Raw genomic sequence first — 23611 nt, forward strand, 5'->3', positions numbered from 1 at the left:
AATTAACGAGATCTATATGGACTAGCAAGGGCTGGTCTTATAAACACACTGCCGAGTGTGTGCTGAGTGAAAAAAAAAAAAATCAAGTTGCAAAATACCCATTACAGCATGGTGTGTGGTTGGCTTTTTTAAAACAATAGTAAAGGCTCATACAGATGTAGGTATGAGTATTTTAAGGTCCTTAAGGATACAAACCACGTTGATAACAGTGAGGGGTGGGATGTAGGGATGGTGGCTGAGGGGACTTTAGTCTTGTATTCTTAGAGGAGGAGACTGTATATTTTATTTTTTTAATGATTTTATTTATTATTTATTTGTGAGAGAGAGAGAGCATGAGTGTGGGGGGAGGGGTAGAAGGAGAGGGAAAAGCAGACCCCCGACTGATCAGGGAGCCCAACTCAGGGCTGGATCCCAAGGCCCTGGGATCATGACCTGAGCGGAAGGCAGAAGCTTAACTGACTGAGCCACCCAGATGCCCCGAGAATGTATTATTTTAAACAAGCAATTAAAACTCGGTCTAGGGGGGCTCCTGGATGGTTCAGTGGGTTATGCCTCTGCCTTTGGCTCAGTTCATGATCTCAGGGTCCTGGAATCAAGCCCTGTATCAGGCTCTCTGCTCAATAGGGAGCCTGCTTCCCCCCGCCCCCCACCTGCTTCTCTGCCTACTTGTGATCTTTCTCTCTGTGTCAAATAAATAAATAAAATCTTTAAAAAAAAAAAAAAAAAAAAACCTCAGTCTAGGGTTGGGGGTACTAAGCAACCTAATGTAATCATCTGGAGGCATCGTCAGGCACATCTGCTGTTAGTGCAGGTTGTGGGTTAGGACCTCCACTGGTGTATTATCCAGAACACCTACAGGAACTTCTCCAGGAAGTCTTTCCATGTGGGTTAATTGGGCTTCCTCACACCCTAGGACTGGGCCCCAAGAAAAGACAGAAGTGCATAGCAATATTGTGCTCCGGGCTCAGGGGTCACAAAGTATCACTCCTGCTTACTCTCTGGGTAGAAGCATTTACCCAATGCAAGGTTTGCCCAAATGTAAGTTTGCCCAAATGCAAGGAGAGAGGACATGTGTCCCACCCCCCCAACCATGGGAAGAATGTCAAGGTCACCTTGTAAGAAGAGCATGGGGGACAAGAGACAGCGTTGTCGCCATCTTTGGAAAATACAGTCTGCCACACTAACCTCTTCTTAGGGCCAAAAGGAGAGTGGCGTCAGACAGGGTTTCCTGGAAATGAGACACCTGAGTGGAGATCTAAAGGACAAGGAGCCAGCCTGGCAAAGGACAAGAAAGGTCATTCCATGCAAAGGAAACAAGGCCAAAGTCCTAGAGTAAAACATGAGGTCATGAACTACATGGAAGTTGGGTCACTGAGTTGGGCAGGAGGAAGTGGCGAAAGACCAAGCTGAGAAATGGGGGGCGGGAGGGGGCGGGGGCAGACAGTGTGGGATGATGCTGAGGATTTTGGTCTTTTATCCTCAAGACATCGGGAGCCACTAGAGTTTGTAGAGCAGATGACTGTCACCTTCACAGTGTAACCTCTCAGGGTTGGGTGATGATGGAAAAGAATAAGGGAAGAAGAGAGAGGCCAGTGAGGCAGCCACCATGGTCACCAGGTGAGAGGAGATGGTGGCAGTGGAGGTGAAGAGAAGTGGACAGAGCTGAGAGATGCTGTGGAGGCAAAACTGATGGATTTGGTGACAGATTCCATGTGAGGAGTAAGGAGTCCAAGAGTAAGTCCCTCAACTAGGCAACTTCTAGCCCCCTGGGGTCCAGGCTTGGTGGCCCAACCCCAGGTCTGCATCTTTGCACATTTTCCCTGGTCCACCACTCTCTGGATCAATACAACTCTGGCCAAAGAAGAAGCCTTCTAGAACAAAAAGAAGGATCCTAAAGTTCAGCCTACCTCAGACCAAAAACCAAAACGAGCCTCTTGGCTCACCACATCCAAGTCCGCGGTGCCCCAAAACTCATTACCCTACCACAGCACCTGGTGACAATTAGTGGGATATTGTGTAGACAGCTCCTGATTGGATGTAATTTCCTTGACCTGGGGCATCGTGAATCCATTACTCTGAGGAACTCAACGTCAACATCTTGACACTCCTCCCTCTAAGACGGTGCCTCCTCCTTTCTACATATCTTTTTTTCTTCCCAAGGAAAAAACTGTGAGCTGTTTGTTCACAGGGACTAGAATATTCTCATTAGTGACTAAAGAAGCTGTTCTACTCATCCCATTAGCGGTGAGCTAGCGGTGATTTCCACAGGGATGGGATTATTAGGTGGAGACTGAGTCCCCACCTTCCCCACCTCCTTTCACCCCCCCCACCCCCACCAATCAGGTATTGGTCTCAGATACTGCCCAAGGAGTCGAGTGTCACACCCTAGGTCCTGGGGACCCTCAAAGCCAGACCCCCTCAGAATAGAACTCCCAAACACAGCCATATTAGATGCATTGCTTCAGCCCACAGCTCTGAAGCATGAATCCTCATCCATGACGCCGTAATTCAAGAACAGATACTGAGCGCCTACTCTGTGCCAGGCAGTGTTCTAGAATCCCATGGGCTCATGGAGCTTACATTCCTGTGGAGAGAGATACACGAGAAACAGAAATATATGGTATGACTATGGCAAGAAGTCCTGTGGGGAAACCTTTAGACAAGGAAGTGGGTAAGGATCCTCAGGAGTGGAGGAAGGAGAAGGGGCATTGCAAATTTAGACATGTCATCAGTGGCAATCTTGTTGAGAAGAGGGCCTCTGAGAAAGCCAGCAGGAGGCGAGGGAGGATGTTATAAGGATGTCTGGGAAGAGCATTCCAGGCAGAGGAGAGAGCGCACAGGCAAATGTCCTGAGGCAGAAAGAAGCCTGATGTGTTAGAGCCACACCAGAGGCCAGTGCAGCTGGTAAGAGGGAAGGAGGGAGGGGAGAATGATAGCTAGTGAGAGGGTCAGAGGAGCAATGCAGAGCCAGAGGGCATGGAGCCTTTTAGGCCAGTGAGAAGATATGGCTTTGACCCTGAAGAAGATGGGAAGTCTTGAGACGCTTAGAATATCTCTCTAGCGGTGACTGCTGCTGCTGTTGATAATGATGGTTGTGATGGGCTTTCTTGTTTTCATATTGGACTTTGGGTTTTCTTCTTTTTTTTTTTTTAAGATTTATTTATTTTAGAGAGAAAGAGTGTAAGGGGGGGGAGGCAAAGAGGGAGAAAACCTTCAAACAGACTCCCCACTGAGTGCACAGTCTGACATGGGCTTGCACTCACGGCCCATGAGATCATGACCTGAGCCGAAACCAAGAGTCAGACAGATAACTGACTGAGCCACCAAGATGCCACTTCTTTTCTTTTTTTATGTTTTGCCCAGCATCTAACTCTTCCTCTTGTGTCCTGGTGGCTCCTCTGGGAGGAACTTTGGGTTTAAATAGCTTTGGGCTCCGATCTTCTCCAAATGAATTTTCAGATGTTCTTCTGGAGATTGCCACATTTATTTGGTGACTGGTCCCATCCTGCAGATCACGCTTCGTGTGCAAATTTTGCATTCGTCTCTATTTTATAAAGAAAAAACTTTATCTCCTTCTGGTTTTTGGTTAAAATAGGAACTGCTGGTACTTTCCAACTCCAAAACAAAATCTGGAACTTCCTGTGGTCCTGACTGAATGCCACTTCCCTTCTCCCACCTACCTCCTGGGCCCCCTTATACAGGCCCACAGATGAGCAGCCCTGACCAGGGCCTTCTTTCTGTCAGCTCCTCTCTCCTTGAGTCTTGGACCTGCATCTCAATTTCAGGGTGTCTCCTGCCACTTCTTTACCCCAAAGTCCCATGGGATCCAGCACCAGCTTGCAGTCCTAGCCAACAAGCTCCTCCCCCTGTAGCACAAACCCACCTCACCACTTTCTCTTCTTCTAGAATAGTTAGGTGAGACTGGATGAATCCTATATGGAAAAGAACCCAGTGCCAAGTCAGCCATGCCCGGGGTTCACATCTCAGCTCTGACCCAGTAAGCTGTGTGGCCTCACGTAAGTCACTTCACCTCTCTGAGCCTGCCCTTTTAAACCACAGCTCTGCATTCACAGCTGGGTCTCAACACTCCAACAGGCCCCAAGTCAGACCACCTAATTCCTAGACTTCCTGATTTCACATGCCAGGCCAAGAGAGTCTTTACCTACCCCGCTCTGCCCTGTTCCTAACAGGCTCTAGCTCCCACAGGCAGGGTCCCTTAGCATAAGATATAAGTCAATTAACAGAGAAGAAAAAAAGCAAAGTGATACTGTCATTGAGATGCTTGGTCTTCAAGCAGCCCTGCCTCAGAGGTGTCTAAGCAGAGAAAGCGCATTTGCCTGAGATCTTAGACTTCTTTCGCAAGAAGTCAAACAAAGACACCTAATCCAGCCCAGATGGATGAGAAAGCCTTACACAGGAGGCTTGGAGCTGGCCAAGCAAGGAGAGGAAGAAACTTGCAGACAAGCCCTGTGCCAAGACCTGGGGGTCAGAGGGCACTAGCTTTCTAAGAGACGAATCTTTTCTCAAGGCTGCAGATATCAGCTAATCATGACGACAGACTCCTGACTCTGGACCCACCACATACCCTGTCCTCTCCCCTAATGCCACACCTAGGCCTGTGGAGCTTTGACTTGGTAAAACTCAAAGGGAACAAAGCCAACTCTGGATGTTCTTTCTCCCCCCATCTTCCCTCTTTCTCAGGTCAAACATCTGACTACAGAGCATGTGCATGGAACCACCCCATGTGAGTTTCCAGGGGTTTCGCTGCTATCTGGCTCCCCAGCCTCAAAGAATCCCCAGTCCTCCAGGGATAGGACTGGCATAACGGATGGAAAAGGACGCAGCGTGCCTGGGGCCAGTCAGCAAATGGGAGGTGAGAGATGGTGGGCAACGCTATGAGCAACAGAGAGTAGGAGGGCATCAGGCGTTTGACGTGTGATCTCTCCCAGAACACCTCCCACAAGCCTCCCTAGGGTCCGTTAGACTCACAATTCACTAGTGTGAATTGTGTTAATAAATATTTGGGGGTTGTTGCTGTTAAAAAAAATTTTTTTTTGAAGAATGTGATACGCTGCAAGTCAGAGGCAGCCCAGTAGCAAACAGAGCCCCAGGGGCACAAAAAGCCAGAGTTAGCAGAAATCCTAGAGAGGCCCCAGAGACCTTCTCAGGAATGGGAGAGGTGGGGGCATGAGAAGGGACCTTCAGGGAAATCTTTTTGAGATCCCAAGACAGGAAAAGGCCCCCAGATGACATCTAGTTTACATTAAAAAGTAAAAGGGCAGGATACAGTAACAATAGAAATAGGGTAATGATATTAGAAATGCTAGTAACAGGGACGACAGATAGCCCAAAGTCTTTACAATCATCTAGAAGGACAAAAGCAGCCTTGACACTCAGTAAAAGGTCCTGTCGATTATTCTGAAATGTATGTATGTGTGTGCATGGATATGATATACATCGGTGTGATTGTGCCTGTGCAGGTCTGTCAGTATGTACGAAACACACCAGCATGTGTATGTGTGTGTGCAGATACGTGTGTATAACATATATGATACATAACGGCATGTGTGTCTGCATGATTCACCAGTGTGTATATGTGTGCACGTGTGTGTGTTCATCAGCACGTATATTTATATAGTGTGTGGATTATACATATCAGCATGTATGTGTATACACCTATGTCTATCTGTATATGGATATCAGAACATCCATGTGTATATACGCATATATCACAGTGTACTTGTGTACATGTGTGTGCATACATATACATGTATCTCAGCATATGTAACAGACGTCACTGTGTGAGTATATATACGGATAGGTACACATGTACATATATCAGCACGTATGACATATACCAAAATGTGCGTGTATATAATGTATGTCGGTGTGCATCTATGCGGGTATGTATACACATACATGTACATCAGCATGGATGGTATGTATCAGTAGAATAATGTCTCCAGCTTCTTTCCTTAGAAATATTTCACCGAAACCTAAAATAGATACAAACTGTCAGACTCAAAGCACTGAGTTTCTCATAGGCCTGGGGGTTTCCTTCAAGTTCAAGGCCTAACTAGACTTTGCAGAAGTGGGGGACTAGCCGGTGCTTTCCCTGGGTACAAGGAGGACACTGAGCCCCCACCCGGATGACCGCAGTGTTCAGCAGTTTTCAGTTACTACGAAGGGAGAGGGGGCACTGAGGCACAGACCGGGAGCCAACACCTAAGCCTCACTGCGGACCTGTGAGGTACATGGTTTATTATCCCATTTTGCAGATGAGAAAACGAGCCCAGAAGTCAAAGAGGTGTACCCGCTGGGGGCTAGGGCAGGTATCTGCACAGGAGCGCCAGCTTCGTGAGGAAAAGGACTACGTGTGTCTGTCTTATTCACTGCACCATCTCTGGAGCCTAGCACAGGTTCTCAAAAATATTTGTTGGGGGCGCCTAGATGGCTCCGTGGGTTAAGCCTCTGCCTTCGGCTCAGGTCATGGTCTCAGGGTCCTGGGATCGAGCCCTGCATGGGGCTCTCTGCTTGGCGGGGAGCCTTGTTCCACCTGCCTCTCTGCCTGCTTGTTATCTCTCTATATCAAATAAATAAATAAAATCTTTTAAAAAATTATTTTAAAAACTATTTGTTGGGTGGACAGATGGCTGGACAGACTGGGTGCGCGGACTCCTGTGCTCCAGACCTTGACTCTCCTTTGTCTTAAGGCCAGTGGGGGTCCACTTTCCTTCCTCCTACTTATTGCATCCTCCTCTCCCCCGTGGCAAGCAAGCGCTCTCCCCCAGCACCACACATGCCCTCTCCTGTCCGCTCTTGAGCACCGGAGCGCCTATTCCATGACATTTGCGGTGACATGCTGCCACCTACAGGGAGTGCTGTGGTACTGCAGAGAGGAGGCCTGTTTGATTTAGAGCCTAAGGAGTCATCTCACATATGCTTTTATGAAGAGAAAATGAAGCCTGAAAAGGCGCTGGGCAAGGACTCGGTGAAGCCTACAGTAAACTGGAGGCTGGGCTATTTCAGGTACACTGGGCCGAGAGATGTTAGGTAGGGAGGGCAGGCAGGTCAGGTGGAACAGGAAAGCACAGCAGAGGGAACGACCAGGGGCAAGAAGCAGTATCTGTCTGGGAGTCACTTGATTCACTTCAAAACAACCCTGCAAGGTTTGCGTCCAGTTAGCATTATTACTTTAAAAAGAAAAGGGGAGGGGCGCCTGGGTGGCTCAGTGGGTTAAGCCTCTGCCTTCGGCTCAGGTCATGATCCCAGGGTCCTGGGATCGAGCCCCACATTGGGCTCTCTGCTCAGTGGGGAGCCTGCTTCCCTCTCTCTCTCTCTCTGTGCCTCTCTGTGTCTACCTCTCTGTGCCTGCCTCTCTGACTACTTGTGATCTCTGTCTGTCAAATAAATAAATAAAAATCTTTATTTTAAAAAAAGGGGATCTGTAAAGGCCCTTTGGAAAGTCCTAGGACATAAGAGCTAGATAAATGTGCCATGGAAAACAGGAAGATCCCAGCGCTCTCTCAAGATACCCTGAAGATGTCCCTACATAAGAAACATGTGCTGCAGTGGAGACGCTCCGGGGCAGCCTGGATTATGTGGCCAGTTGTGTCCCGCGTCTGGCAGGCCTAGAACAGCAGAGTGTCACATAAAAATCACTGCCCCGAGGAAGGATGCTGAACCCAAAGGCCACAGCTGTCCCCATTCCACAGACAAGAAACAGTCTCAGAGGAGCTTTGAGGTGGCTGGTGTTGTCACTCGGGTTCTTGCAGGTTGCAAGGAAGAGAAGCATTCTTTCATTAGGAGACTGGGACGACCGAAGTCTCAGCCCCCCAAACTCCTAGGGGGCAAAAGAGCTTTGGGCTACAGCAGCAGCTCTAGTCACTGGAGGGCAGCTCTCCAACTCTGCGGCAACACTCTTGGATGCCCCTCATCGGGGCGGTGAGGGGTGGGGAGGGGAGCATCCCAGGCCGCTACCCTAGGGCTCCACTACCCTGGTGACTCAGCATATCTGGGTCTTGGCCTGTTCCTCTGCTGTCCCCACTCTTGCTCTCCGTCTCCATTTCTGCTGACTCAGAATTCCTGCTAATTCATGGCTCCTCCTCACGCACAGCATGTGTTGACTTAGAGCTTTCCTTCTCCATGTGTCACTGCTTCTGCCCTCCATATTGACACTAATCTTCCCTCTGGTCTCATATTCAAGTTCAGAAACAGAACTGTTGGTGGGAATGCAAACTGGTGCAGCTACTCTGGAGAAGAGTATGGAGGCTCCTCAGAAAGTTAAAAATAGAGCTACCCTATGACCCAGCAATTGCCCTACTGGGGTATTGACCCAAAGGATATAAAAAGCAAGATTCAAAGGGGTACAAGCACTCTGATGTTTATATCAGCATTATCAATAGCCAAACTATGGACAGAGCCAAAATGCCCATCAACTGATGAATAAAGAGGATGAGATACTGGGCACCTGGGTGGCTCAGGTGGAGTGCAACTCTTGATTATGGCTCAGGTCATGATTTCACGGTCCTGGGATTGAGCCCCACATCAGGCTCTGTACTCAGCAAGGAATCTGCTTGAGGATTCTCTCTCCCTCTCCCTTTGCCTCTCCCCCTACTCTCTTTCTCTCTAAAATAAGTAATTTTTTTAAAAAAGATGTGATGTATATATACAACAGAATATTATTCAGCCATCAAAAAGAATGAAATCTTGCCATGTGCAGTACATGGATGGAGCTTGAGTGTATTCTGCAAGTGAAATAAGTCATCGTATGATCTCATTCATGTGTGGAATTTAACACAGAAAACAGATGAACATACAGGAAGGGAGAAAAGAAAAAAAGGAGAGAGGGAAACAAACTGTAAGTGACTCTTACCAGTAATTGATGGAGGGAGGTGGGCAGGGAGATGGGCTAAATGAGCGGTGGGGATTTAGGAGGGCACTCACTGTTGTATGTAAGAGATGAATCACTGAAGTCTACTCCAGAAACCAATATTGCTCTGTATGTTAACTAACAAGATTTAAAGTAAAAAAAAAAAAGAACAGAAAAGAATCAGCAAAAGAAAGGATCAGAACAATTCAGTTGGTCCCCAGTCTCCCTGTGGGTTGGATTTCTCACATGGGGCTGCCTCACAGTCCTCTGATCAGCCTAGATGTCGTCTGCCCTTAAGCTGGGTGTCCACTCCTGTCCAATCAGTTGCATGCTGGGTCCTAAGGTGCAACGTGGGGTAATTGCGAGTGAAGAACTCTCTGAAGGTGGGTGTGGCCAGTCTGCACATGTAACGGGCTTCTCCACAAGCTTATATGCGGCAGGGCCAGGGTTTGAGCCCAAGTTCTCTGGTCCCAAGTCGTTCCCACATGAGTACACAGGCAGTCCCGACTTGTGAGGTCAGGAAAAAAAAAACAACAACTGACACTGATTGAATCCTGTAAGCCAAGCACCATTCCATAACTTTATACTGATGATCTCCATTAACCGTGACCACAATCCCTCTTTAACTGTGCCCATTTCACAGAAAGGAAAACTCATTTAGAAAGATTAAATAACAGGCCAAAGTTGTACTCCCAGTAAGTGTCAAAAAGTGATTTGGACCCTGGCCTGTTTGTATTTGTAAAGGAGGAGCAGCAGGAAGACAGACAGACTTTGGCTGTCTGTCTAAGTACTACCAGGATCTGCACCTTCCAATATGGAAGCCACTGACGGAATGTGGCTACTGAGCCCTTGGGCTAGTTCAAAGTGCTGGGCCACACCTTTAAGACACAAGCCAGAGTTCAAAGATTAATTACGAAAAAAGAGAGAGAGAGAGAATGTAACATCTCTCACTGATAATGGTTTACATTGACTACATCTCTAAATACTATTTTGGACATTCCAAATAAAATATATTCGTAAAATTAACTTTACCTGTTTCTTTTTTTCCCTTTTTATTTTTTTTAAGTTTCTTATTTAAGTAATTTCTCAAAACCCCACAGGTTTTGATCAAGAGTCACACAGTCGGGCGCCTGGGTGGCTCAGTGGGTTAAGCCGCTGCCTTCGGCTCAGGTCATGATCTCGGGGTCCTGGGATCGAGCCCTGCATCGGGCTCTCTGACAGGCAGCCTGCTTCCTCCTCTCTCTCTCTGCCTGCCTCTCTGCCTATTTGTGATCTATCTCTGTCAAATAAATAAATAAATAATATTTAAAAAAAAAAAAAAAAGTCACACAGTCCTCCACCTGAGTCAGCCAGGTACCCTTCTTTTTTTCCTTCTTAAACTGTTTCTGTTAACTCGGGGTACCTGGCTGACTCAGAGGAGCAGTCAACTCTTGATTTCGGGGTCATGAGTTCGATCCCCACACCAGGTATAGAGCTTACTTAAATAACTGAGGGGTGCCAGGGTGGCTCAGTCAGTTAAGCTTCTGACTTTGATTCAGGTCATGATCCCAGGTTCCTGGGACTGAGTCCCTCATCGAGCTCCCTGCTCCAGCAGGGAGTCTGCACCTCCCTCTTCCTTTGCCCCTCCCCCTACTCCCACTCTTGCTCTCTCACATAAATAAATGGGTTTTTTTTAAAGATTTTATTTATTTATTTGACAGAGATCACAAGCAGACAGAGAGGGAGGCAGAGAGAGAGAGGGAAGCAGGCACCCCACTGTGCAGGGAGCCCGATGCGGGACTTGATCCCAGGACGCTGAGATCATGACCTGAGCCGAAGGCAGCGGTTCAACCCACTGAGCCACCCAGGCACCCTAAATAAATGTTTTTTTAAAAAACTTTTTAAAAGTGTGTAACTCACTCATTTTGTAGTGTATCCACAAAGGTGTACAACCATCACCACAATCAATTCTGGAACATTTTCATCACTTCAGAAAGAAACTAGGTACGTGTTTGCAGTCACTCCCATTTTCTTTTCCCCTCAGCCCTTTGTCCACAACCATTCTCCCTCCTGTCCCTGTGCATCTGCCTGTTGCGGACATTTCATAGAAGTGAAATCATACAATATAGGGTCTTCTGGGTCTGGCTCCCTTCACTCTGCATGCTTCCACAGTTCATCTGTGGTATAGCAGGTATCAGTACCTCATTTTTTTTTAATTGCCAAATAATATTCCCGTGTCTGGACATTTTGTTTATCCACTCATCAGCTGGTAAACATTGGAGTTCTTTCCATCTTTTGGCTATTCTGAGTAATGCTACTACAAACAGTCACACGCAAGATTTTGTAGAGACCTATGTTTTCATTTCTCTGGGTCTTGTTCCATTTCTAAATAGGGTGATCAAAGAATGTTCAGACTACACGTGTGGCTGACATTCTATTTCTCCAGAGTGGCACAGACCCTAATTTTTCACCCTCGTTCTGAGGAACGTTGAAATACACGGACACCGGAAATGCTCTATGAAGCTAACTCGGACCTCAGCCCCCTCCCCACCAAAGCTAGGTGGTTTCCAGCTTAGCAAGGGCATAGCCAAGTACTGAGGCAGTTTCTGTCCATCTGGGGCCTGCTGAACAGGCCTAATGCCAGGGACCCAACAATAACTCAGTAGTTCTGCAAGTCAGTTCAACACGAGCAACAGAGGCACTTTAGGGGTTAGTAATGGGCACCTTCAGTTACAAAGTGCTGGCCATCTAACAAATACAATAGATCCCAGGGTGACCTACCTTTGAAAATGGTCAGCTCTCTACTTCATGGTCACCAGCTTCCCCATGATGCACCAAGAGTGAGTAGCCTGACTTTCTGGGTGGCCTCGATGCCTTGGCACCCTGTTAAAAGTAACTATGGTTGCAGTAATTTGTTAACAGATACACAAATAGAAAGAGGTAAATTGTGACAGTCAAAAATAAAAGGGCAGTTTTTGTAAATGATCAAAACTTAAGCTGTTACTATATTAAAAGAGGCAGCTATAAGTAAAAAGACGGTTATAAGTGTACCATATAAACTTTACAGCAACCACAAAGAAAAAACCGTAGTCAATACAAAGAATGATGGATGATGGCTGTCCATCATCCATCTGTTGATGGACATGTAGGCTCCTTCCCTAGTTTGGCTATTGTGGACATTGTTGCTATGAACATTGGGGTGCATGTATCACTACATTTGTATCTTTGGGGTAAATACCCAGTAGTGCAATTGCTGGGTCAGAGCAACTTTTGAGGAACCGCCATACTATTTTCCAGAGTGGCTGCACCAGCTTGCATTTCCACTGAGAGAATGCACTTAAATACATAAAATAGACTACTTAAAATACACTTTTAAGTAAAAAGGTTATTGTATAATGATAAAGGGGTCAATTCATCAAGAAGATATAATGACTGTAATATATATACATTCATCACCACAGCACCTAAATATATTAAGCAAATAGTAACACATCTGAAGGCAGAAATAGACAGCAATGTAACAATAGTAGAGGGTGTCAATCTTCCATTTGAAGATCTGGATCATCCAGATAGAAAGTCAAAATGAAATACTGGACTTAAACTACACTTTAGACCAGATGGACCTAGAAGACATCTACAGAATACTCCATCCAACAGCAATGGAACACACACACTTCTCAAGTGCAGATGAAACATTCTCCTGGATAGATCAAACATTAGGCCACAGATCAAGTCTTTACAAAATTTAAGAAGACTGAAGTCAAATCAAGTATCTCTTCCAACCATAACAGTATGAAACTAGAAATCAGTAAAAGTGGGAAAGCTGGAAAATTAACAAATATGTGGAAATTAAATAATACTCCTAAACAACCAATGGGTCAAAGAAACTAAAAGGAAAATCAAGAAATATCTTGAAACAGGGACACTTGGCTGGCTGGATCATTCAGTACAGCATGCGACTCTTGATTTCGGAGTCATGAATTTGAGCCCACACTGGGTGTAGAGATTACTTAAACAAATAACTAAACGTATAAAAAAAAAAAAAGAACTATCTTGAAACAAAAATGGAAATGCCACATACCAATACAGGATTCAACAAAAGCAGTTCCAATTAAATGTCTACATTAATTAAAAAAAAAAGAACAACCTCAAATAACTTTACAACTCAAAGAACTAGAAAAAAGAAGACTAAGAAAAAGCAAGAGAGGAATCAAATAAATAAAATAATAAATGAAAGTGGGTAAACTAAAAGAAACAGATAAATTCCTAGAAACATAACCTATCACAACTGAACCATGAAGAAATAGAAAATCTCGACGATCTGTAAGTAGTAAGAAGACTGATCGGTAAGCAAAAGTCTCTCAAGAGGGGTGCCTGGGGGGCTCAGTCAGTTAAGCGTCTTCCTTCAGCTCAGGTCATGATCCCAGGGTCCTGGGACTGAGCCCCATATCAGACTCCCTGCTCAGTGGGGAGCCTGCTTCTCCCTCTCCCTCCCTCTCCCCCTCTGCCACAACCCCTGCTTGTGCTCTCTCACTTGCTCTGTCAAATAAATAAACAGAATCTTTTTAAAAAATTTATACACTAGGGGCTCCTGGGAGGCTCAGTGGGTTAAAGCCTCTGCCTTCGGCTCAGGTCATGATCCCAGAGTCCTGGGATCAAGCCCCACATCAGGCTCTCTGCTCAGCAGGGAGCCTCCTTCCCCCCACCCCCAGCCTCTCTCTCTCTGCCTGCCTCTGCCTACTTGTGATCTCTGTCAAATAAATAAATAAATAAATAAAATCTTTTAAGGAAAAAAAAAACTCTCAAGAGACTGGCTAGAGAAGAAAGGTATGTCAACATAATAACGGCCATATATGACAAGTTTATAGCTAATATCATACTCAATGGTGAAAAGCTAAAAACTTTTCCTCTAAGATTAGGAATAAGACAAGGATGCTCACTCTCACCACTCCTATTCAATGTAGTATGGAAGTGGCAGCCAAAGCAATCAGACAAGAAGAAATAAAAGGCACCCAGATGGGAAAGAAAATTAGGTTGTCTCTGCCTGCCAATAACATGATATTATATAGAGAAAGCCCTAAAGACCCCACCAAGAAAACTGTTAGAATAAATCAATCCAGTAAAATTGCAGGATACAAAGTCAATATACAAAAATCCATTGCATTCCATACACTTTTTAAAAAACTATCTGAAAGGAAAATTAAGAAAGCAATCCCAGGGACACCTGAGTGGCTCAGTCAGTTAAGCACCTCACTCATGATTACAACTCTGTTCATGATCTCAGGATCCTCGGATCAAGTCCTGCACGGAACCCTGCATCAAGCTCCTCACTCAGCAGGGAGTCTGCTTGAGGATTTCTCTCCGAGTCTCCCTCTGCTCTTCTCCCCACTTGCACATTCTCGCCCTCTCTAAAATAAATAAATATTTTTTAAAAAAATCAATCCCATTTACAATTGCATCAAAACAATAAAATACTTAGGAATAGGGCACCTGAGTGGCTCAGTGGGTTAAGCCACTGCCTTCGGCTCAGGTCATGATCTCGGGGTCCTGGGATCGAGTCCCACATCGGGCTCTCTGCTCAGCAGGGAGCCTTCTTCCTCCTCTCTCTCTGCTTGCCTCTCTGCCTACTTGTGATCTCTCTCTCTCTGTCAAATAAATAAATAAATAAAAATTAAAAAAAAAATACTTAGGAATATACTTATTTAACCAAGGAGGTAAAAGACCAGTACACTTTACAGTGTACTGGTACACTTTACAGGACATGGATGAAAGAAACTGAAGAAGACACAAATAAATGGAAAGGCATCCCATGCTCATGGATTGGAAGAACTGATATTATCAAAATGTCTATTCTACCCAAAGCAACCTACAGATTTGATGCAATCTGTATCAAAATTCCAAAAAAACTTTTAACAGAAATAGGAAAAAGAATCCTCAAATTTGTATGGAACCACAAAAGATCTTGAATAGCTAAAGCCATCTTGAGAAAGAGCAAAGCTGGAGGCAGCACACTTCCCAATTTTAAACTCGTATTATAAACCTATAGTAATCAAAATAGTATGGAACTGGCATTAAAACAAACACAAGACCAGTGGAACAGAATAAAGAGTCCACGTACACAGTCAACTTATCTTTGACAATGGTGCCAAGAACACACCACAATGGGGAAAGATTTTGGAAAGTAAGTTTTGGGAAAACTGGATAGCTATATGCAGAAGAACAAAATTGGGACTCTTAACCACTCACAGAAGTTAATGTGAAATGGATTAAAGACTTAAATGTAAGACCTAAAACTGTAAAACTCCTCCATGAAAACAAAGAATAAAGCTCCTTGATATTAGTCTTAGCAGTGATTTTTTTGGCTAGGACACCAAAGACACAGGCAACAAGAGCAAAAAGAAACAAATGGGACTACATCTAACTGAATAGCTACTGCACAGCAAAGGAAACAATCAACAAAATGAAAAGGCAATTTAAGAATGGGAGAAAAACCTGCCAACTATCTATCTGACCAGGGGTTATTATCTAATATACAGAGTTCATAAACTCAATAGCAAAAAAAAAAAAAATTTGATATAAAATGGACAAAGGATTGGTGCGCCTGGGTGGCTCAGTGGGTTAAAGCCTCTGCCTTCGGTTCAGGTCATGATCCCAGCATCCTGGGATGGAGCCTCACATCAGGCTCTCTGCCCTGCAGGGAGCCTGCTTCCTTTCCTCTCAATCTCTGCCTGCCTCTCTGCCTACCTGTAGTCTCTGTCTGTCAAATAAATAAATAAAATCTTTTTAAAAATAATAAATAAATAAATAAATAAAAATAAAATGGACTAAGGATCGATACAGACATTTTTCAAAGATGACATACCGATCTCCAATAGGTACATGAAAATGTGTTCGACATCACTCATCCTCAGGGAACTGCAAATCAAAACCACACTGAGATACTGCTTCACACTGGTCAGAATGGCTGTTACCAAAAAGAGAAGAGAGAACGAATGTGCTTGAGGATGTGGAGGAAAGGGAGCCCTTGTCCACTGTTAGAGAGAATGTAAACTGGTAGAGCCATTACAGAAAATGGTAGAAGGCCCCTCACAGAATTAAAAGTAGGACCACCATATGATCCAGCAATCCCGCTTCTGGGTATATAACCAAAGGAAAGGAAATCATTATCTAGAAAAGATATGTATACTCCCATGTTCGTTGCAGCATTACTCACAATGGCAAAAATACGGAAACAACCTAAGTGTCCATCAACGGATGAATGGACAAAAGAAATGTGGTGTATATGCAAATATAAAGGAGTATTAGTCAACCATTAGAAAGAAGAAAATCCTGCCATTTGCAACAATATGCATGAACCTGGAGAGCATTATGATAAATGAATAAGCCAAATACAAACTCTGTCTGGTATCACTTATATATGAAACCAAAAAACAAAAATAAAAAGTCAAACTCACAGAAAGAGAGTGTAGACCAGTGATTGTCAGGGCCCCAAGAGCATATATCAAATCATCATTTTGCATACATAATGGCCTAAGAGGAAGGAAAAGCAGGATAGCTGGCTGAGTTGCCCCCAAAAAGCCTACAGTCTGATGGGACAAATGGGACTGAATGGAAAGAAAATTAATTGAGCCTCACCTGTGGGCTTCCCAGACATGGCCCTTCAGCAAGTCTGGTTTAAACTGCATGTCAAGGGCAGTGGAGGGGTTTTTTGGTTTGTTTTTTGTTCTTCCTGATCAGCCTGGGCAGAGTATACCGGATCATACGCACTGCTCTGTTCTCTTTCTGTTTGGTGTCCACTGACCCCAGGCCCCATCTCTGCTGAAGACGTGGCTTGTGTGACCACCTCGAAAACTGATAAATGGAAGAAAGGGGAGGGGGTACAAACTCCCACCCCCCAGCTAGTGAACAGAACTCAAGAATTCACCCCTGACTTTGCAAGGTCGAAGTTTCCCAACAGCCATTTAGAAGCTCCTAATCCATGAATGAAAGCTTAACTTCCTGCACAGACTAGAACAGCAGAAACAGAAGACTTGAGAAGGATCAACTACTGAGAGAATCCAGACACCCTCCACCACGGGAAATCCCACTTGTAGAAATAAGAGGATTATTTGGCTGTGAAATTTGCTTAGTAATTGAACGCGAAACTTATTTTGATTCCCAGGGAAAAAGGCAGACATTAAGTAATGCAAATTCCCATTCAGCCAGGAGCCAAATAAGCAGAAAATGTGAATCACCAGATTCTCCCCACCCCCCCCCACCGGACCCACATTCTATTTCAGGGTAAAGAAACAAAGGAAATCGACATCTCTGACATCCAGATTTTGCTCTAACAAGCAGACTGCCAGAATGGATTGGGGAGGGGGCTGCCCACACTTCCCATCTCTATCGGAGAGGCCCTCAGAATCACGTGCGGAGGACAAGCCACCTCCTGCGTGTTGTCCTGTGAAACTCTCAAAACCTCTGAGGGCCAACAGGAGAGACTGGCTCTTGATCAGGCAAGTAAACATGTGGTCAGTGCCCAGTGGGGGCGAAACACAGGGACTGAGGGACAGGGAGTGGCGTCAACTTGCCCAAAGGGGGCTGGGGCAGGATGAGGGAAGACATGAACAAATTTTGATGTTTGTGTTCATTCTAAGAATCCACCAGTTCAACAGACAGCAGCAAAACGGGGTGTTCCTCGCTCCCCTTTCGAAGTGGGTTGACATGAGAGCTGGCAAAAGCCTCACCTGTACGTTTGGGATCAGACATTCATAATAACCGCTGTTAGGACTTTTCTAAACATTCGTCCTGTGCCAGACACTGGACTGAGGGCTTAATATGTTCACTCATTTAATTCTAGCGATAAGCCCATGAAGCCAGCGCGGTGGTTAAGATAGAGGCCAAGGTCTGAATCTGCCTCCTCTAAATACAACCAAGTATCTTGCCTTCTCTGTGCCTCGACTTCCTCACCTGGAAAATGTGCATAGTCACAGTACCTACATCATAACGCGGAGACCAAAGTTAGATGCGTTTCCACACGAGCAGTGTCTGGAACAGAATACGCAGAGTACGAGGGTGGCTGACATCATCCCCGTCCCTTGTCACAGACAAGACAGCAGAAGCTCCAAGGTAAGAAGGCTGCTGTCCTACTGCCGTCAAGCCCTGGCCTCCTCCATGCTCCCACTCCCACAGCAGCTAAGTTACCTTCTACAAGCCTGTCCTTCTGATGCCTCAGGAGATAGGGACATGCCATCTTCTCTCTGCTCTGGGAGCAAGCAATTGTGCTGGAAGCACAGCTGGGCACGGACCTCCTCTTCCCGGGCACCTCCCCACGTGCCCACACCACCGCCTCCTTGGCTGAAGCTGTGAGCTCCCGGGGGCTCTCGGCAGCTTTCCCACCCCATGCTGCACTCTGGGCTAAGAGGCTACAGACAGGCAACCCCACTCAAAGCAGCCCGCTGGCACTTTAACACTGAGAGAGAACACAGCAGACTCTCTGCCTCCGCGTCACCCCACGTGTATACACTTATTCTAAGCACGGTCCCATCCTCGCAGCCCCAAAAGATGCCTTTATCTTTAGTGCAGAAAGGAAACGAGAGAGAGTGAGCTGGTAATTCAGGACTATCTGGGTTCACTTTTCCTCGATGCCGTTCCTCCTTTTCCCCTCCACGCAGGAGGAAAAAAGAAATGCTGGCTGTTAAAAAGAACTTATACAACATAATAGTACTCATTTATTTAAAAAACAGTTTTTGAGGAACTTTGATGTACCAGTCACTGTCCCCAGTTCGGGACTCCAGCCTGGCTGACGGGAGCAGTGTCAGCCTGGTTTAGAAGAATCCTTCTAATACCTACAACAAGCATTTCTTGTTATCTGAGGATGTGCTGCCATGTAATTTGAATAACGTTAATAGTGACTCATCACCTCACTGGCCCACTACCCTACTGGCTCCCAGGGGGTCTACACTTTCTGAAAGTGTTCTTAAGTATTTCTGGGAGTCCCCCAGTGGTGCCTCACCTGATGCATGAGGAGGCAACCCCTCCATGAGGGGCTGCCTCCGACACCCTGGGACCTGCTGGTATCAGGTCCCACAGCAATCTGGGAGGGTAGGAGAGCATGGTTCTCTCTCCTCTTTTTTTTTTTTTTTTTTTTTTAAAGATTTTATTTATTTATTTGAGAGAGAGAGACAGTGAGAGAGAGCATGAGCGAGGAGAAGGTCAGAGAGCGAAGCAGACTCCCCATGGAGCTGGGAGCCCGATGTGGGACTCGATCCCGGGACTCCAGGATCACGCCCTGAGCCGAAGGCAGTCGTCCAACCAACTGCGCCACCCAGGCGTCCCGGTTCTCTCTCCTCTTATGTGTCTTACCCTCTATCGGAGGGCTCCCTAACGGGGCTTACAAATTTTAGAGAAACAAACTTTACATCCAACCCCTCTGTCCAGGAACAGATCTGGGAATGTCTCCAACAGGGGCTACACCGAAAGACAAGGCCAAATTCAGAAATCCTACTTTTCTTGGATTAACAGGGCTGTCTGGTTCTTAGGCCTCTTCATGGTCCCACCTCCCCGCCATCTGACAGACTTATCAAGACACATATAAATCCCAGAGGGGACCCCAAAGATACCTGTAGAAAACTTCACTTATGAGAACATCCCCAGACCTCACCCCTCTTTGTGGCAGGCGGGGGAGACATCCATATTTTCAGGCCGTGCAGCACTTTTTTTTTTTTTTTAATTTATTGAGGTAAAATTCACATAACATAAAATGAACCATTTTAAAGTGTACAATTCAGTGGCATTTAGCACATTCATAATGTTGTAAGATCATTTCTATGTTCCAAAACATATTCGAATCCCAAAGGGAAATCCATACCCTTTAAGCAGGCATCGTCCTCACTCCCTCCCCCCTCTTCCCAGGCCCCTATAACCACGAATCTGCCTTCTGTCTCTGTAGATGAACATATTCTGGATGGCTCGTGTAAGTGGAATAACACAGAGCGTGACCTTCTGAGTCCGGCTTCCTTCACTGGGCGTGTTTTTGAGGTTCAGCCACGTTAGAGCGTGCATCCGTGCTTCCTCCCTTCTTAGGACTGAAGTGATACTCCACTGTACGGACAGACCACATTCGGATTATTCATTTAAGTGGGTCCCATATTTTGGGTCTCCTGTGAATTGTGCTATGAACCTTGTATACAAGCATTTGTTTGAATACACGTTTTCAAGTCTTTTTAGGAATACAAAGGGTGTACCTCAGACTGTGTACCTCAGAGTAAACACAGTAATTCCATGTTTAACCACACTGTTTTCCGCGGTGGCTACACCATTTCACATTCCCAGCAGCAATGTCTGAGGGTTCCAATTCCCCACATTCTCACCAACACTGGTTTTCTATGATAGCCATCCCACTGTGCAGTGGTATCTTGTTGCGGTTTTGGCTGACATTTCCCTCACAATTAATGATGTTGAGCATCTTTTCGTGTGCTTATTGGCCATTTGTATTATGTCCCCTTTGGAGAAATGTCTATTCAAATCCTCTACCCATTTTTTAATTACCGTGTCTTTTTGTGGTTATGAAAGCCCATAATATATTCCAGATTCTAAACACTAATCAGATACATGACTTGCATTATCTTTCGCCATTCTGTAAGTTGTCCTTTACTTTCTTGATAGTGATAAAGATTTTCAACCGTGATATGTATCCATTGTATCTATTTTATTATTGTTGTTGCCTGTGCTTTTGGGGTCATCTCTAAGAATCCACTACCAAACTCAAGGTCATGAAATCTTACCGGATTTTCTTCTAGGAGTTTATTTAGTTTTAGCTCTTATGTTTAGGTCTTTGACTCATTCTCAATATTAATTTTTGTATGTGATGTGAGTTCAAGGTCCAACTTTCTTTTGCACATGAATAACCACTTATCTTGGCACAACTTGTTGGAGACTATTCTTTCTCCATTAAATAGTCTTATCACCCTTGTCAAAAATTAATTAACCATAGATGTATGGTATTTGCGTGTTTCTAGACTCTCATTCTATGGATCTACTCTGAGACTTCCATTTATGCATGTTACATCGTTGTTGGTGTAGCGCAGGTCTCAGGCTCTGACCATTCTTCATTCTTGTCTCCTTCTGCAATGTGGCCTGCATAATCTCAACGGACATGTCTTTAAGTTCAAGTGTTCCTTCTCTTGCTTGCACAAAATCTACTACTAAGCCCCTCTAGCGAATCATGTTTCATTTCAGTTATTATACTCTTCAGCTCCAAAATTTCTATTTGGTATCTTTTCTAAATTCCTGTCTCTTTACTGATACTCTCTACATACTGAGACATTGTTCTCCTGGTTTCCTTTAGCTCTTTGAGCATATTTAAAACCATGAGATTAAGGTCCTTGTTTAGACTTTAGCTAGATACCTGGGCTGCCTCATGGACAGTTTCTACATATATATATATTTTTTTTTCCCCTCGTTGTAAAGCCATAATTTCTTGTTTCTTCGAACAGCTTGTGATTTTTGTTGTTGTTGAATACTGGCTATTTTGAATACGTGGCACCTCTGGAAGTCAGATTTTCCTTCTTCTCCAGGTTTACCGCTGCCTATTACGGGTTCCTGGTGCTTGCCTGCATGCTTACAGACTTCTCAACTATTTGTGTGAGGTCTGTGCTCTTTGCCACTGAGGTCTATGTTCCTTCAGCTTATTGGATAGCTGGTATCTTGGCAGTTACCTTAAATATCTGGAGCCAAAAACAACAAAAAAACATTTTTTTTTTTTTTTAAGGAAAGAAAGAATACTCCCCTACATCTTTGCAAAATGGAACTGTGTCACAGCTAACTCGTTAGCATGACTGCTTATAATTCTGCCTTAGCTTCACTTCCTTCTCACACAGAGCCCGAAGGCCAGCAAGAGATGAAAGCTTAGGGTCTTCTCAGGCCTTTGCTGAGTTTATGTCTCACACTCTTGTTTGCATGTGGCTCTTCTCAATTCCCAGGCATACATGGAAGCTTTGAAAAGCTGTATTCCCAAACATAGCTGTCCCAACCTCTTCTTTCCCAGGCTTCTTGTCTATTACTTGTCCCAAGTGTTGTCCCAGGCTGCTGAAGCTAGTACCTGTGCCTTTAAATGTTTTCGGCAAATGCCCTCGCCAATGGGAATGCCCTGAGTGAAGAAAGAGGAAGCCTTTCCACCTATCCTTGAAGGAGGAACCGGACAGGCAGACACCCACAATCACATTCCTTGAAAGTTGAGTCCTATCTTGCTTCTTCCAGCACCAGCAAGCCGCACCAGACATTTGGGTGCCCACCCTCATGGCATTTAAAATGCCACAGCACTCTCTCACCATAAAGCTGCAGCGCTTCTCTTCACCACATTTCCCATTTTAAGTTTTCCGCTAGATTCCAGAGTTCTTCAAAAGCTGATTCTGACAATATTGGTCAGTTCATTAACTGGACTGGGAGAGGGAGAGATTTCTCTCTTCTACCATTCTTGGTGGCCCAGCACTTTTGGAGCACTCTGTGTGTGGAGAAAAGCCCTACACGGTGAGCCTAAAGATCCCCAGGGTGGAGGCCAGGAACTTGTTTTCCCCGGTCTCCCTCCAGCCAGTAGTGCACTTAGATCCTATCAAGACTGGCCCTGCCACCCAGATTACATCAAAAAATAAATGTATTAAGGAACACAGGGTGCTCTTGTCACTCGGGGTCATATGCTCGGCACAGGCTCAGCATGACCTATAATCCTAAACATCTCATTTCATAACTAACACTGTTCGGGCCCCAAGGAATGTTCTCACCTCTTGCCCTAAAATCTCTCAACAAAAGGCAATTGTATCTGAAGGTCACAAAGGGGGTTGCAGCCTCTGCCAATGTTGTAGACAAACACTGTTTCAGAGTATAAGAAGGAAGTGCTGAAAACACTTGAGAGAAATGACAAATTAACTTAAATAACTTCAAGGGGCATGCATGCAACAGATTATAGCATAACAGCAATGCTAAGCACCCATTTTTCAGCTTCTCCTCATGTATTATAAGCTTCTTGTAGCTGAGGAACATTCTACAATCTAAACAATTTATACCACTAATTTGTATGTAGGAGACCCAGACACAAGACGTGTGAAGTGACACCATTTCTCTACATTAACAACTAGACTGACCATGAATACTAGAAATGCAAAGTTATGTAATATAAATATTATACAAGATTATTAATGAAGTTTTCAAAATATTTAAATTTCCAGCTTTAAACAATTCTGATTTAAAACTTTGATACTGTACTTTGTGTTTTGTCCTATAATTTTAATACTTTTGAATATTTTAGAAAACTTTAGCTTTCTAAACATTAAAATTTTTACATTAACTCTCACTTATATTTTCTATAAAAATATATTCAAAATTCTTTATATTCTGAAGTTGTAAATTCTGAAAACTACATTTTCTTTTATGTCCTTTAGGTGGTTACTGCCAATAGAACATAAATGACACAAAACTTTTGTAACAACGTATGCAGTGATTTTATGAAAGTGAAGGCAAGAGAAATAAATTTTAAGGAATAAATATATAATAGTTTATAACTCATGAATGTCTTCATTTTATTTCTCTTGCAACTATTGCTGGCCCATCAACTTACTCGGATATATGCAACCATTAAGCTGTTTTCTTGATATTCTGCCAACTTAATCACATAAAAAGATTTTGTTTAGGGTTTTGTTGTTATGAAGCTGTCAAGGTAGGAGAATAGAACATATTTTACTAAAAAGCTTGTTAGCTTGAATTGTACCTTTTAAATATATAGAT

At 44.5% G+C, this 23611-nt stretch overlaps 1 protein-coding gene across 1 annotated transcript in view; it reads right to left on the reverse strand.

Moving 5' to 3' along the window:
• The window catches only part of LOC122895648, a 407274-nt gene extending 395552 nt beyond the window's left edge, over positions 1 to 11722 (reverse strand). Inside the window, exon 1 of the mRNA XM_044233189.1 lies at positions 11633 to 11722. The gene's annotated coding sequence lies outside the window, so the exon portion shown is untranslated. The remainder of the gene's footprint in view (positions 1 to 11632) is intronic.
• Between the last annotated feature and the right edge of the window lie 11889 nt (positions 11723 to 23611).

The sequence above is a fragment of the Neovison vison genome, chromosome 14, assembly GCF_020171115.1.
Source record: "Neovison vison isolate M4711 chromosome 14, ASM_NN_V1, whole genome shotgun sequence".
Lineage (NCBI taxonomy): Eukaryota > Metazoa > Chordata > Mammalia > Carnivora > Mustelidae > Neogale > Neogale vison.